The sequence below is a fragment of the Taudactylus pleione genome, unplaced genomic scaffold (assembly GCF_031769625.1).
Source record: "Taudactylus pleione unplaced genomic scaffold, aTauple2 ptg001039l, whole genome shotgun sequence".
Taxonomy (NCBI): domain Eukaryota; kingdom Metazoa; phylum Chordata; class Amphibia; order Anura; family Myobatrachidae; genus Taudactylus; species Taudactylus pleione.
Window position 1 is genome coordinate 276,143 of NW_028285440.1, and position 17,867 is coordinate 294,009.

The 17,867-nt window shown below is 45.0% G+C and overlaps 1 protein-coding gene across 6 annotated transcripts in view; it reads left to right on the top strand.

Annotated features, from left to right (window-relative positions):
* The window catches only part of LOC148454020 (uncharacterized), a 954,022-nt gene that overhangs the window by 208,219 nt on the left and 727,936 nt on the right, over positions 1-17,867 (top strand). The gene's annotated exons all lie outside the window — the stretch shown is intronic.

A 17,867-nucleotide genomic window follows, 5' to 3' on the forward strand; every position in this document is an offset into this window, starting at 1 on the left:
CACTGTGCTGGGCTGGTTACACCCAGACGAGGAGACAGGCTCAGGCTGCACCTTATAGTGACCATATACCTAATAATGCAGTAAGTGTAGCACAATAGGTGCAGTACACACTGTATATATGTCACACATGGGAATTACTATCACACATCACTACACACACTGTGCTGGGCTGGTTACACCCAGAGGAGGCGACAGGCTCAGGCTGCACCTTATAGTGACCATACACCAACACCTAATAATGCAGTAAGTGTAGCACAATAGGTGCAGTACACACTGTATATATGTCACACATGGGAATTACTATCACACATCACTACACACTGTGCTGGGCTGGTTACACCCAGAGGAGGAGACAGGCTCAGGCTGCACCTTATAGTGACCAAACACCTAATAATGCAGTAAGTGTAGCACAATAGGTGCTGTACACACTGTATATATGTCACACATGGGATTTACTATCACACATCACTACATATACTGTGCTGGGCTGGTTACACCCAGAGGAGGAGACAGGCTCAGGCTGCACCTTATAGTGACCACACACCAGCACCTAATAATGCAGTAAGTGTAGCACAATAGGTGCTGTACACACTATATATGTCACACATGGGAATTACTATCACACATCACTACACACACTGTGCTGGGCTGGTTACACCCAGAGGAGGAAACACGCTTAGGCTGCACCTTATAGTGACCATACACCTATTAATGCAGTAAGTGTAGCACAATAGGTGCAGTACACACTGTATATATGTCGCACATGGGCATTACTATCACACATCACTACACACACTGTGCTGGGCTGGTTACACCCAGAGGAGGAGACAGGCTCAGGCTGCACCTTATAGTGACCATACACCAACACCTAATAATGCAGTAAGTGTAGCACAATAGGTGCAGTACACACTGTATATATGTCACACATGGGAATTACTATCACACATCACTACACACACTGTGCTGGGCTGGTTACACCCAGAGGAGGAGACAGGCTCAGGCTGCACCTTATAGTGACCATACACCTAATAATGCAGTAAGTGTAACACAATAGGTGCAGTACACACTGTATATATGTCAAACATGGGAATTACTATCACACATCACTACACACACTGTATATATGTCACACATGGGAATTACTATCACACATCACTACACACACTGTATATATGTCACACATGGGAATTACTATCACACATCACTACACACACTGTGCTGGGCTGGTTACACCCAGAGGAGGAGACAGGCTCAGGCTGCACCTTATAGTGACCATACACCAACACCTAATAATGCAGTAAGTGTAGCACAATAGGTGCAGTACACACTGTATATATGTCACACATGGGAATTACTATCACACATCACTACACACACTGTATATATGTCACACATGGGAATTACTATAACACATCACTACACACACTGTATATATGTGACACATGGGAATTACTATCACACATCACTACACACACTGTGCTGGGCTGGTTACACCCAGAGGAGGAGACAGGCTCAGGCTGCACCTTATAGTGACCATACACCTAATAATGCAGTAAGTGTAACACAATAGGTGCAGTACACACTGTATATATGTCACACATGGGAATTACTATCACACATCACTACACACACTGTATATATGTCACACATGGGAATTACTATCACACATCACTACACACACTGTATATATGTCACACATGGGAATTACTATCACACATCACTACACACACTGTGCTGGGCTGGTTACACCCAGAGGAGGAGACAGGCTCAGGCTGCACCTTATAGTGACCATACACCTAATAATGCAGTAAGTGTAGCACAATAGGTGCTGTACACACTGTATACATGTCACACATGGGAATTACTATCACACATCACTACACACACTGTGCTGTGCTGGTTACACCCAGAGGAGGAGACAGGCTCAGGCTGCACCTTATAGTGACCATACACCTAATAATGCAGTAAGTGTAGCACAATAGGTGCAGTACACACTGTATATATGTCACACATGGGAATTACTATAACACATCACGACACACACTGTGCTGGGCTGGTTACACCCAGAGGAGGAGACAGGCTCAGGCTGCACCTTATAGTGACCATACACCAGCACCTAATAATGCAGTAAGTGTAGCACAATAGGTGCAGTACACACTGTATATATGTCACACGTGGGAATTACTATCACACATCACTACACACACTGTGCTGGGCTGGTTACACCCAGAGGAGGAGACAGGCTCAGGCTGCACCTTATAGTGACCATACACCAACACCTAATAATGCAGTAAGTGTAGCACAATAGGTGCAGTACACACTGTATATATGTCACACATGGGAATTACTATCACATATCACTACACACACTGTGCTGGGCTGGTTACACCCAGAGGAGGAGACAGGCTCAGGCTGCACCTTATAGCGATCATACCCCTAATAATGCAGTAAGTGTAGCACAATAGGTGCAGTACACACTGTATATATGTCACACATGGGAATTACTATCACACATCACTACACACACTGCGCTGGGCTGGTTACACCCAGAGGAGGAGACAGGCTCAGGCTGCACCTTATAGTGACCATACACCTAATAATGCAGTAAGTGTAACACAATAGGTGCAGTACACACTGTATATATGTCACACATGGGAATTACTATCACACATCACTACACACACTGTATATATGTCACACATGGGAATTACTATCACACATCACTACACACACTGTGCTGGGCTGGTTACACCCAGAGGAGGAGACAGGCTCAGGCTGCACCTTATAGTGACCATACACCAACACCAAATAATGCAGTAAGTGTAGCACAATAGGTGCAGTACACACTGTATATATGTCACACATGGGAATTACTATCACACATCACTACACACACTGTGCTGGGCTGGTTACACCCAAAGGAGGAGACAGGCTCAGGCTGCACCTTATAGTGACCATACACCAACACCTAATAATGCAGTAAGTGTAGCACAATAGGTGCAGTACACACTGTATATATGTCACACATGGGAATTACTATCACACATCACTACACACACTGTGCTGGGCTGGTTACACCCAGAGGAGGAGACAGGCTCAGGCTGCACCTTATAATGACCATACACCTAATAATGCAGTAAGTGTAGCACAGTAGGTGCAGTACACACTGTATATATGTCACACATGGGAATTACTATCACACATCACTACACACACTGCGCTGGGCTGGTTACACCCAGAGGAGGAGACAGGCTCAGGCTGCACCTTATAGTGACCATACACCTAATAATGCAGTAAGTGTAGCACAGTAGGTGCAGTACACACTGTATATATGTCACACATGGGAATTACTATCACACATCACTACACACACTGTATATATGTCACACATGGGAATTACTATCACACATCACTACACACACTGTATATATGTCACACATGGGAATTACTATCACACATCACTACACACACTGTGCTGGGCTGGTTACACCCAGAGGAGGAGACAGGCTCAGGCTGCACCTTATAGTGACCATACACCAACACCTAATAATGCAGTAAGTGTAGCACAATAGGTGCAGTACACACTGTATATATGTCACACATGGGAATTACTATCACACATCACGACACACACTGTGCTGGGCTGGTTACACCCAGAGGAGGAGACAGGCTCAGGCTGCACCTTATAGTGACCATACACCAGCACCTAATAATGCAGTAAGTGTAGCACAATAGGTGCAGTACACACTGTATATATGTCACACATGGGAATTACTATCACACATCACTACACACACTGTGCTGGGCTGGTTACACCCAGAGGAGGAGACAGGCTCAGGCTGCACCTTATAGTGACCATACACCAACACCTAATAATGCAGTAAGTGTAGCACAATAGGTGCAGTACACACTGTATATATGTCACACATGGGAATTACTATCACACATCACTACACACACTGTATATATGTCACACATGGGAATTACTATAACACATCACTACACACACTGTGCTGGGCTGGTTACACCCAGAGGAGGAGACAGGCTCAGGCTGCACCTTATAGTGACCATACACCAGCACCTAATAATGCAGTAAGTGTAGCACAATAGGTGCAGTACACACTGTATATATGTCACACATGGGAATTACTATCACACATCACTACACACACTGTGCTGGGCTGGTTACACCCAGAGGAGGAGACAGGCTCAGGCTGCATCTTATAGTGACCATACACCAACACCTAATAATGCAGTAAGTGTAGCACAATAGGTGCAGTACACACTGTAAATATGTCACACATGGTTATTACTATCACACATCACTACACACACTGTGCTGGGCTGGTTACACCCAGAGGAGGAGACAGGCTCAGGCTGCACCTTATAGTGACCATACACCTAATAATGCAGTAAGTGTAGCACAGTAGGTGCAGTACACACTGTATATATGTCACACATGGGAATTACTATCACACATCACTACACACACTGCGCTGGGCTGGTTACACCCAGAGGAGGAGACAGGCTCAGGCTGCACCTTATAGTGACCATACACCAACACCTAATAATGCAGTAAGTGTAGCACAATAGGTGCAGTACACACTGTATATATGTCACACATGGGAATTACTATCACACATCACTACACACACTGTATATATGTCACACATGGGAATTACTATCACACATCACTACACACACTGCGCTGGGCTGGTTACACCCAGAGGAGGAGACAGGCTCATGCTGCACCTTATAGTGACCATACTCCTAATAATGCAGTAAGTGTAGCACAATAGGTGCAGTACACACTGTATAAATGTCACACATGGGATTTACTATCACACATCACTACACACACTGTGCTGGGCTGGTTACACCCAGACGAGGAGACAGGCTCAGGCTGCACCTTATAGTGACCATATACCTAATAATGCAGTAAGTGTAGCACAATAGGTGCAGTACACACTGTATATATGTCACACATGGGAATTACTATCACACATCACTACACACACTGTGCTGGGCTGGTTACACCCAGAGGAGGCGACAGGCTCAGGCTGCACCTTATAGTGACCATACACCAACACCTAATAATGCAGTAAGTGTAGCACAATAGGTGCAGTACACACTGTATATATGTCACACATGGGAATTACTATCACACATCACTACACACTGTGCTGGGCTGGTTACACCCAGAGGAGGAGACAGGCTCAGGCTGCACCTTATAGTGACCAAACACCTAATAATGCAGTAAGTGTAGCACAATAGGTGCTGTACACACTGTATATATGTCACACATGGGATTTACTATCACACATCACTACATATACTGTGCTGGGCTGGTTACACCCAGAGGAGGAGACAGGCTCAGGCTGCACCTTATAGTGACCACACACCAGCACCTAATAATGCAGTAAGTGTAGCACAATAGGTGCTGTACACACTGTATATATGTCACACATGGGAATTACTATCACACATCACTACACACACTGTGCTGGGCTGGTTACACCCAGAGGAGGAAACACGCTTAGGCTGCACCTTATAGTGACCATACACCTATTAATGCAGTAAGTGTAGCACAATAGGTGCAGTACACACTGTATATATGTCACACATGGGCATTACTATCACACATCACTACACACACTGTGCTGGGCTGGTTACACCCAGAGGAGGAGACAGGCTCAGGCTGCACCTTATAGTGACCATACACCTAATAATGCAGTAAGTGTAGCACAGTAGGTGCAGTACACACTGTATATATGTCACACATGGGAATTACTATCACACATCACTACACACACTGCGCTGGGCTGGTTACACCCAGAGGAGGAGACAGGCTCAGGCTGCACCTTATAGTGACCATACACCAACACCTAATAATGCAGTAAGTGTAGCACAATAGGTGCAGTACACACTGTATATATGTCACACATGGGAATTACTATCACACATCACTACACACACTGTATATATGTCACACATGGGAATTACTATCACACATCACTACACACACTGCGCTGGGCTGGTTACACCCAGAGGAGGAGACAGGCTCATGCTGCACCTTATAGTGACCATACTCCTAATAATGCAGTAAGTGTAGCACAATAGGTGCAGTACACACTGTATAAATGTCACACATGGGATTTACTATCACACATCACTACACACACTGTGCTGGGCTGGTTACACCCAGACGAGGAGACAGGCTCAGGCTGCACCTTATAGTGACCATATACCTAATAATGCAGTAAGTGTAGCACAATAGGTGCAGTACACACTGTATATATGTCACACATGGGAATTACTATCACACATCACTACACACACTGTGCTGGGCTGGTTACACCCAGAGGAGGCGACAGGCTCAGGCTGCACCTTATAGTGACCATACACCAACACCTAATAATGCAGTAAGTGTAGCACAATAGGTGCAGTACACACTGTATATATGTCACACATGGGAATTACTATCACACATCACTACACACTGTGCTGGGCTGGTTACACCCAGAGGAGGAGACAGGCTCAGGCTGCACCTTATAGTGACCAAACACCTAATAATGCAGTAAGTGTAGCACAATAGGTGCTGTACACACTGTATATATGTCACACATGGGATTTACTATCACACATCACTACATATACTGTGCTGGGCTGGTTACACCCAGAGGAGGAGACAGGCTCAGGCTGCACCTTATAGTGACCACACACCAGCACCTAATAATGCAGTAAGTGTAGCACAATAGGTGCTGTACACACTATATATGTCACACATGGGAATTACTATCACACATCACTACACACACTGTGCTGGGCTGGTTACACCCAGAGGAGGAAACACGCTTAGGCTGCACCTTATAGTGACCATACACCTATTAATGCAGTAAGTGTAGCACAATAGGTGCAGTACACACTGTATATATGTCGCACATGGGCATTACTATCACACATCACTACACACACTGTGCTGGGCTGGTTACACCCAGAGGAGGAGACAGGCTCAGGCTGCACCTTATAGTGACCATACACCAACACCTAATAATGCAGTAAGTGTAGCACAATAGGTGCAGTACACACTGTATATATGTCACACATGGGAATTACTATCACACATCACTACACACACTGTGCTGGGCTGGTTACACCCAGAGGAGGAGACAGGCTCAGGCTGCACCTTATAGTGACCATACACCTAATAATGCAGTAAGTGTAACACAATAGGTGCAGTACACACTGTATATATGTCAAACATGGGAATTACTATCACACATCACTACACACACTGTATATATGTCACACATGGGAATTACTATCACACATCACTACACACACTGTATATATGTCACACATGGGAATTACTATCACACATCACTACACACACTGTGCTGGGCTGGTTACACCCAGAGGAGGAGACAGGCTCAGGCTGCACCTTATAGTGACCATACACCAACACCTAATAATGCAGTAAGTGTAGCACAATAGGTGCAGTACACACTGTATATATGTCACACATGGGAATTACTATCACACATCACTACACACACTGTATATATGTCACACATGGGAATTACTATAACACATCACTACACACACTGTATATATGTGACACATGGGAATTACTATCACACATCACTACACACACTGTGCTGGGCTGGTTACACCCAGAGGAGGAGACAGGCTCAGGCTGCACCTTATAGTGACCATACACCTAATAATGCAGTAAGTGTAACACAATAGGTGCAGTACACACTGTATATATGTCACACATGGGAATTACTATCACACATCACTACACACACTGTATATATGTCACACATGGGAATTACTATCACACATCACTACACACACTGTATATATGTCACACATGGGAATTACTATCACACATCACTACACACACTGTGCTGGGCTGGTTACACCCAGAGGAGGAGACAGGCTCAGGCTGCACCTTATAGTGACCATACACCTAATAATGCAGTAAGTGTAGCACAATAGGTGCTGTACACACTGTATACATGTCACACATGGGAATTACTATCACACATCACTACACACACTGTGCTGTGCTGGTTACACCCAGAGGAGGAGACAGGCTCAGGCTGCACCTTATAGTGACCATACACCTAATAATGCAGTAAGTGTAGCACAATAGGTGCAGTACACACTGTATATATGTCACACATGGGAATTACTATAACACATCACGACACACACTGTGCTGGGCTGGTTACACCCAGAGGAGGAGACAGGCTCAGGCTGCACCTTATAGTGACCATACACCAGCACCTAATAATGCAGTAAGTGTAGCACAATAGGTGCAGTACACACTGTATATATGTCACACGTGGGAATTACTATCACACATCACTACACACACTGTGCTGGGCTGGTTACACCCAGAGGAGGAGACAGGCTCAGGCTGCACCTTATAGTGACCATACACCAACACCTAATAATGCAGTAAGTGTAGCACAATAGGTGCAGTACACACTGTATATATGTCACACATGGGAATTACTATCACATATCACTACACACACTGTGCTGGGCTGGTTACACCCAGAGGAGGAGACAGGCTCAGGCTGCACCTTATAGCGATCATACCCCTAATAATGCAGTAAGTGTAGCACAATAGGTGCAGTACACACTGTATATATGTCACACATGGGAATTACTATCACACATCACTACACACACTGCGCTGGGCTGGTTACACCCAGAGGAGGAGACAGGCTCAGGCTGCACCTTATAGTGACCATACACCTAATAATGCAGTAAGTGTAACACAATAGGTGCAGTACACACTGTATATATGTCACACATGGGAATTACTATCACACATCACTACACACACTGTATATATGTCACACATGGGAATTACTATCACACATCACTACACACACTGTGCTGGGCTGGTTACACCCAGAGGAGGAGACAGGCTCAGGCTGCACCTTATAGTGACCATACACCAACACCAAATAATGCAGTAAGTGTAGCACAATAGGTGCAGTACACACTGTATATATGTCACACATGGGAATTACTATCACACATCACTACACACACTGTGCTGGGCTGGTTACACCCAAAGGAGGAGACAGGCTCAGGCTGCACCTTATAGTGACCATACACCAACACCTAATAATGCAGTAAGTGTAGCACAATAGGTGCAGTACACACTGTATATATGTCACACATGGGAATTACTATCACACATCACTACACACACTGTGCTGGGCTGGTTACACCCAGAGGAGGAGACAGGCTCAGGCTGCACCTTATAATGACCATACACCTAATAATGCAGTAAGTGTAGCACAGTAGGTGCAGTACACACTGTATATATGTCACACATGGGAATTACTATCACACATCACTACACACACTGCGCTGGGCTGGTTACACCCAGAGGAGGAGACAGGCTCAGGCTGCACCTTATAGTGACCATACACCTAATAATGCAGTAAGTGTAGCACAGTAGGTGCAGTACACACTGTATATATGTCACACATGGGAATTACTATCACACATCACTACACACACTGTATATATGTCACACATGGGAATTACTATCACACATCACTACACACACTGTATATATGTCACACATGGGAATTACTATCACACATCACTACACACACTGTGCTGGGCTGGTTACACCCAGAGGAGGAGACAGGCTCAGGCTGCACCTTATAGTGACCATACACCAACACCTAATAATGCAGTAAGTGTAGCACAATAGGTGCAGTACACACTGTATATATGTCACACATGGGAATTACTATCACACATCACGACACACACTGTGCTGGGCTGGTTACACCCAGAGGAGGAGACAGGCTCAGGCTGCACCTTATAGTGACCATACACCAGCACCTAATAATGCAGTAAGTGTAGCACAATAGGTGCAGTACACACTGTATATATGTCACACATGGGAATTACTATCACACATCACTACACACACTGTGCTGGGCTGGTTACACCCAGAGGAGGAGACAGGCTCAGGCTGCACCTTATAGTGACCATACACCAACACCTAATAATGCAGTAAGTGTAGCACAATAGGTGCAGTACACACTGTATATATGTCACACATGGGAATTACTATCACACATCAGTACACACACTGTGCTGTGCTGGTTACACCCAGAGGAGGAGACAGGCTCAGGCTGCACCTTATAGTGACCATACACCTAATAATGCAGTAAGTGTAGCACAGTAGGTGCAGTACACACTGTATATATGTCACACATGGGAATTACTATCACACATCACTACACACACTGCGCTGGGCTGGTTACACCCAGAGGAGGAGACAGGCTCAGGCTGCACCTTATAGTGACCATACACCTAATAATGCAGTAAGTGTAGCACAGTAGGTGCAGTACACACTGTATATATGTCACACATGGGAATTACTATCACACATCAGTACACACACTGTGCTGTGCTGGTTACACCCAGAGGAGGAGACAGGCTCAGGCTGCACCTTATAGTGACCATACACCAACACCTAATAATGCAGTAAGTGTAGCACAATAGGTGCAGTACACACTGTATATATGTCACACATGGGAATTACTATCACACATCACTACATACTCTGCGCTGGGCTGGTTACACCCAGAGGAGGAGACAGGCTCATGCTGCACCTTATAGTGACCATACTCCTAATAATGCAGTAAGTGTAGCACAATAGGTGCAGTACACACTGTATATATGTCACACATGGGAATTACTATCACACATCACTACACACTGTGCTGGGCTGGTTACACCCAGAGGAGGAGACAGGCTCAGGCTGCACCTTATAGTGACCATACACCTAATAATGCAGTAAGTGTAGCACAATAGGTGCTGTACACACTGTATACATGTCACACATGGGATTTACTATCACACATCACTACACACACTGTGCTGGGCTGGTTACACCCAGAGGAGGAGACAGGCTCAGGCTGCACCTTATAGTGACCATATACCTAATAATACAGTAAGTGTAGCACAATAGGTGCAGGACACACTGTATATATGTCACACATGGGAATTACTATCACACATCACTACACACACTGTGCTGGGCTGGTTACACCCAGAGGAGGAGACAGGCTCAGGCTGCACCTTATAGTGACCATACACCAACACCTAATAATGCAGTAAGTGTAGCACAATAGGTGCAGTACACACTGTATATATGTCACACATGGGAATTACTATCACACATCACTACACACACTGCGCTGGGCTGGTTACACCCAGAGGAGGAGACAGGCTCAGGCTGCACCTTATAGTGACCATACACCTAATAATGCAGTAAGTGTAGCACAGTAGGTGCAGTACACACTGTATATATGTCACACATGGGAATTACTATCACACATCAGTACACACACTGCGCTGGGCTGGTTACACCCAGAGGAGGAGACAGGCTCAGGCTGCACCTTATAGTGACCATACACCAACACCTAATAATGCAGTAAGTGTAGCACAATAGGTGCAGTACACACTGTATATATGTCACACATGGGAATTACTATCACACATCACTACACACACTGTATATATGTCACACATGGGAATTACTATCACACATCACTACACACACTGTATATATGTCACACATGGGAATTACTATCACACATCACTACACACACTGTGCTGGGCTGGTTACACCCAGAGGAGGAGACAGGCTCAGGCTGCACCTTATAGTGACCATACACCAACACCTAATAATGCAGTAAGTGTAGCACAATAGGTGCAGTACACACTGTATATATGTCACACATGGGAATTACTATCACACATCACGACACACACTGTGCTGGGCTGGTTACACCCAGAGGAGGAGACAGGCTCAGGCTGCACCTTATAGTGACCATACACCAGCACCTAATAATGCAGTAAGTGTAGCACAATAGGTGCAGTACACACTGTATATATGTCACACATGGGAATTACTATCACACATCACTACACACACTGTGCTGGGCTGGTTACACCCAGAGGAGGAGACAGGCTCAGGCTGCATCTTATAGTGACCATACACCAACACCTAATAATGCAGTAAGTGTAGCACAATAGGTGCAGTACACACTGTATATATGTCACACATGGGAATTACTATCACACATCACTACACACTGTGCTGGGCTGGTTACACCCAGAGGAGGAGACAGGCTCAGGCTGCACCTTATAGTGACCAAACACCTAATAATGCAGTAAGTGTAGCACAATAGGTGCTGTACACACTGTATATATGTCACACATGGGATTTACTATCACACATCACTACATATACTGTGCTGGGCTGGTTACACCCAGAGGAGGAGACAGGCTCAGGCTGCACCTTATAGTGACCACACACCAGCACCTAATAATGCAGTAAGTGTAGCACAATAGGTGCTGTACACACTATATATGTCACACATGGGAATTACTATCACACATCACTACACACACTGTGCTGGGCTGGTTACACCCAGAGGAGGAAACACGCTTAGGCTGCACCTTATAGTGACCATACACCTATTAATGCAGTAAGTGTAGCACAATAGGTGCAGTACACACTGTATATATGTCGCACATGGGCATTACTATCACACATCACTACACACACTGTGCTGGGCTGGTTACACCCAGAGGAGGAGACAGGCTCAGGCTGCACCTTATAGTGACCATACACCAACACCTAATAATGCAGTAAGTGTAGCACAATAGGTGCAGTACACACTGTATATATGTCACACATGGGAATTACTATCACACATCACTACACACACTGTGCTGGGCTGGTTACACCCAGAGGAGGAGACAGGCTCAGGCTGCAGCTTATAGTGACCATACACCTAATAATGCAGTAAGTGTAACACAATAGGTGCAGTACACACTGTATATATGTCAAACATGGGAATTACTATCACACATCACTACACACACTGTATATATGTCACACATGGGAATTACTATCACACATCACTACACACACTGTATATATGTCACACATGGGAATTACTATCACACATCACTACACACACTGTGCTGGGCTGGTTACACCCAGAGGAGGAGACAGGCTCAGGCTGCACCTTATAGTGACCATACACCAACACCTAATAATGCAGTAAGTGTAGCACAATAGGTGCAGTACACACTGTATATATGTCACACATGGGAATTACTATCACACATCACTACACACACTGTATATATGTCACACATGGGAATTACTATAACACATCACTACACACACTGTATATATGTGACACATGGGAATTACTATCACACATCACTACACACACTGTGCTGGGCTGGTTACACCCAGAGGAGGAGACAGGCTCAGGCTGCACCTTATAGTGACCATACACCTAATAATGCAGTAAGTGTAACACAATAGGTGCAGTACACACTGTATATATGTCACACATGGGAATTACTATCACACATCACTACACACACTGTATATATGTCACACATGGGAATTACTATCACACATCACTACACACACTGTATATATGTCACACATGGGAATTACTATCACACATCACTACACACACTGTGCTGGGCTGGTTACACCCAGAGGAGGAGACAGGCTCAGGCTGCACCTTATAGTGACCATACACCTAATAATGCAGTAAGTGTAGCACAATAGGTGCTGTACACACTGTATACATGTCACACATGGGAATTACTATCACACATCACTACACACACTGTGCTGTGCTGGTTACACCCAGAGGAGGAGACAGGCTCAGGCTGCACCTTATAGTGACCATACACCTAATAATGCAGTAAGTGTAGCACAATAGGTGCAGTACACACTGTATATATGTCACACATGGGAATTACTATAACACATCACGACACACACTGTGCTGGGCTGGTTACACCCAGAGGAGGAGACAGGCTCAGGCTGCACCTTATAGTGACCATACACCAGCACCTAATAATGCAGTAAGTGTAGCACAATAGGTGCAGTACACACTGTATATATGTCACACATGGGAATTACTATCACACATCACTACACACACTGTGCTGGGCTGGTTACACCCAGAGGAGGAGACAGGCTCAGGCTGCACCTTATAGTGACCATACACCAACACCTAATAATGCAGTAAGTGTAGCACAATAGGTGCAGTACACACTGTATATATGTCACACATGGGAATTACTATCACATATCACTACACACACTGTGCTGGGCTGGTTACACCCAGAGGAGGAGACAGGCTCAGGCTGCACCTTATAGCGATCATACCCCTAATAATGCAGTAAGTGTAGCACAATAGGTGCAGTACACACTGTATATATGTCACACATGGGAATTACTATCACACATCACTACACACACTGCGCTGGGCTGGTTACACCCAGAGGAGGAGACAGGCTCAGGCTGCACCTTATAGTGACCATACACCTAATAATGCAGTAAGTGTAACACAATAGGTGCAGTACACACTGTATATATGTCACACATGGGAATTACTATCACACATCACTACACACACTGTATATATGTCACACATGGGAATTACTATCACACATCACTACACACACTGTGCTGGGCTGGTTACACCCAGAGGAGGAGACAGGCTCAGGCTGCACCTTATAGTGACCATACACCAACACCAAATAATGCAGTAAGTGTAGCACAATAGGTGCAGTACACACTGTATATATGTCACACATGGGAATTACTATCACACATCACTACACACACTGTGCTGGGCTGGTTACACCCAAAGGAGGAGACAGGCTCAGGCTGCACCTTATAGTGACCATACACCAACACCTAATAATGCAGTAAGTGTAGCACAATAGGTGCAGTACACACTGTATATATGTCACACATGGGAATTACTATCACACATCACTACACACACTGTGCTGGGCTGGTTACACCCAGAGGAGGAGACAGGCTCAGGCTGCACCTTATAATGACCATACACCTAATAATGCAGTAAGTGTAGCACAGTAGGTGCAGTACACACTGTATATATGTCACACATGGGAATTACTATCACACATCACTACACACACTGCGCTGGGCTGGTTACACCCAGAGGAGGAGACAGGCTCAGGCTGCACCTTATAGTGACCATACACCTAATAATGCAGTAAGTGTAGCACAGTAGGTGCAGTACACACTGTATATATGTCACACATGGGAATTACTATCACACATCACTACACACACTGTATATATGTCACACATGGGAATTACTATCACACATCACTACACACACTGTATATATGTCACACATGGAAATTACTATCACACATCACTACACACACTGTGCTGGGCTGGTTACACCCAGAGGAGGAGACAGGCTCAGGCTGCACCTTATAGTGACCATACACCAACACCTAATAATGCAGTAAGTGTAGCACAATAGGTGCAGTACACACTGTATATATGTCACACATGGGAATTACTATCACACATCACGACACACACTGTGCTGGGCTGGTTACACCCAGAGGAGGAGACAGGCTCAGGCTGCACCTTATAGTGACCATACACCAGCACCTAATAATGCAGTAAGTGTAGCACAATAGGTGCAGTACACACTGTATATATGTCACACATGGGAATTACTATCACACATCACTACACACACTGTGCTGGGCTGGTTACACCCAGAGGAGGAGACAGGCTCAGGCTGCACCTTATAGTGACCATACACCAACACCTAATAATGCAGTAAGTGTAGCACAATAGGTGCAGTACACACTGTATATATGTCACACATGGGAATTACTATCACACATCAGTACACACACTGTGCTGTGCTGGTTACACCCAGAGGAGGAGACAGGCTCAGGCTGCACCTTATAGTGACCATACACCTAATAATGCAGTAAGTGTAGCACAGTAGGTGCAGTACACACTGTATATATGTCACACATGGGAATTACTATCACACATCACTACACACACTGCGCTGGGCTGGTTACACCCAGAGGAGGAGACAGGCTCAGGCTGCACCTTATAGTGACCATACACCTAATAATGCAGTAAGTGTAGCACAGTAGGTGCAGTACACACTGTATATATGTCACACATGGGAATTACTATCACACATCAGTACACACACTGTGCTGTGCTGGTTACACCCAGAGGAGGAGACAGGCTCAGGCTGCACCTTATAGTGACCATACACCAACACCTAATAATGCAGTAAGTGTAGCACAATAGGTGCAGTACACACTGTATATATGTCACACATGGGAATTACTATCACACATCACTACACACTGTGCTGGGCTGGTTACACCCAGAGGAGGAGACAGGCTCAGGCTGCACCTTATAGTGACCATACACCTAATAATGCAGTAAGTGTAGCACAATAGGTGCTGTACACACTGTATACATGTCACACATGGGATTTACTATCACACATCACTACACACACTGTGCTGGGCTGGTTACACCCAGAGGAGGAGACAGGCTCAGGCTGCACCTTATAGTGACCATATACCTAATAATACAGTAAGTGTAGCACAATAGGTGCAGTACACACTGTATATATGTCACACATGGGAATTACTATCACACATCACTACACACACTGTGCTGGGCTGGTTACACCCAGAGGAGGAGACAGGCTCAGGCTGCACCTTATAGTGACCATACACCAACACCTAATAATGCAGTAAGTGTAGCACAATAGGTGCAGTACACACTGTATATATGTCACACATGGGAATTACTATCACACATCACTACACACACTGCGCTGGGCTGGTTACACCCAGAGGAGGAGACAGGCTCAGGCTGCACCTTATAGTGACCATACACCTAATAATGCAGTAAGTGTAGCACAGTAGGTGCAGTACACACTGTATATATGTCACACATGGGAATTACTATCACACATCAGTACACACACTGCGCTGGGCTGGTTACACCCAGAGGAGGAGACAGGCTCAGGCTGCACCTTATAGTGACCATACACCAACACCTAATAATGCAGTAAGTGTAGCACAATAGGTGCAGTACACACTGTATATATGTCACACATGGGAATTACTATCACACATCACTACACACACTGTATATATGTCACACATGGGAATTACTATCACACATCACTACACACACTGTATATATGTCACACATGGGAATTACTATCACACATCACTACACACACTGTGCTGGGCTGGTTACACCCAGAGGAGGAGACAGGCTCAGGCTGCACCTTATAGTGACCATATACCTAATAATGCAGTAAGTGTAGCACAATAGGTGCAGTACACACTGTATATATGTCACACATGGGAATTACTATCACACATCACTACACACACTGTGCTGGGCTGGTTACACCCAGAGGAGGAGACAGGCTCAGGCTGCACCTTATAGTGACCATACACCAACACCTAATAATGCAGTAAGTGTAGCACAATAGGTGCAGTACACACTGTATATATGTCACACATGGGAATTACTATCACACATCACTACACACACTGTATATATGTCACACATGGGAATTACTATCACACATCACTACACACACTGTATATATGTCACACATGGGAATTACTATCACACATCACTACACACACTGTGCTGGGCTGGTTACACCCAGAGGAGGAGACAGGCTCAGGCTGCACCTTATAGTGACCATACACCTAATAATGCAGTAAGTGTAACACAATAGGTGCAGTACACACTGTATATATGTCACACATGGGAATTACTATCACACATCACTACACACACTGTATATATGTCACACATGGGAATTACTATCACACATCACTACACACACTGTATATATGTCACACATGGGAATTACTATCACACATCACTACACACACTGTGCTGGGCTGGTTACACCCAGAGGAGGAGA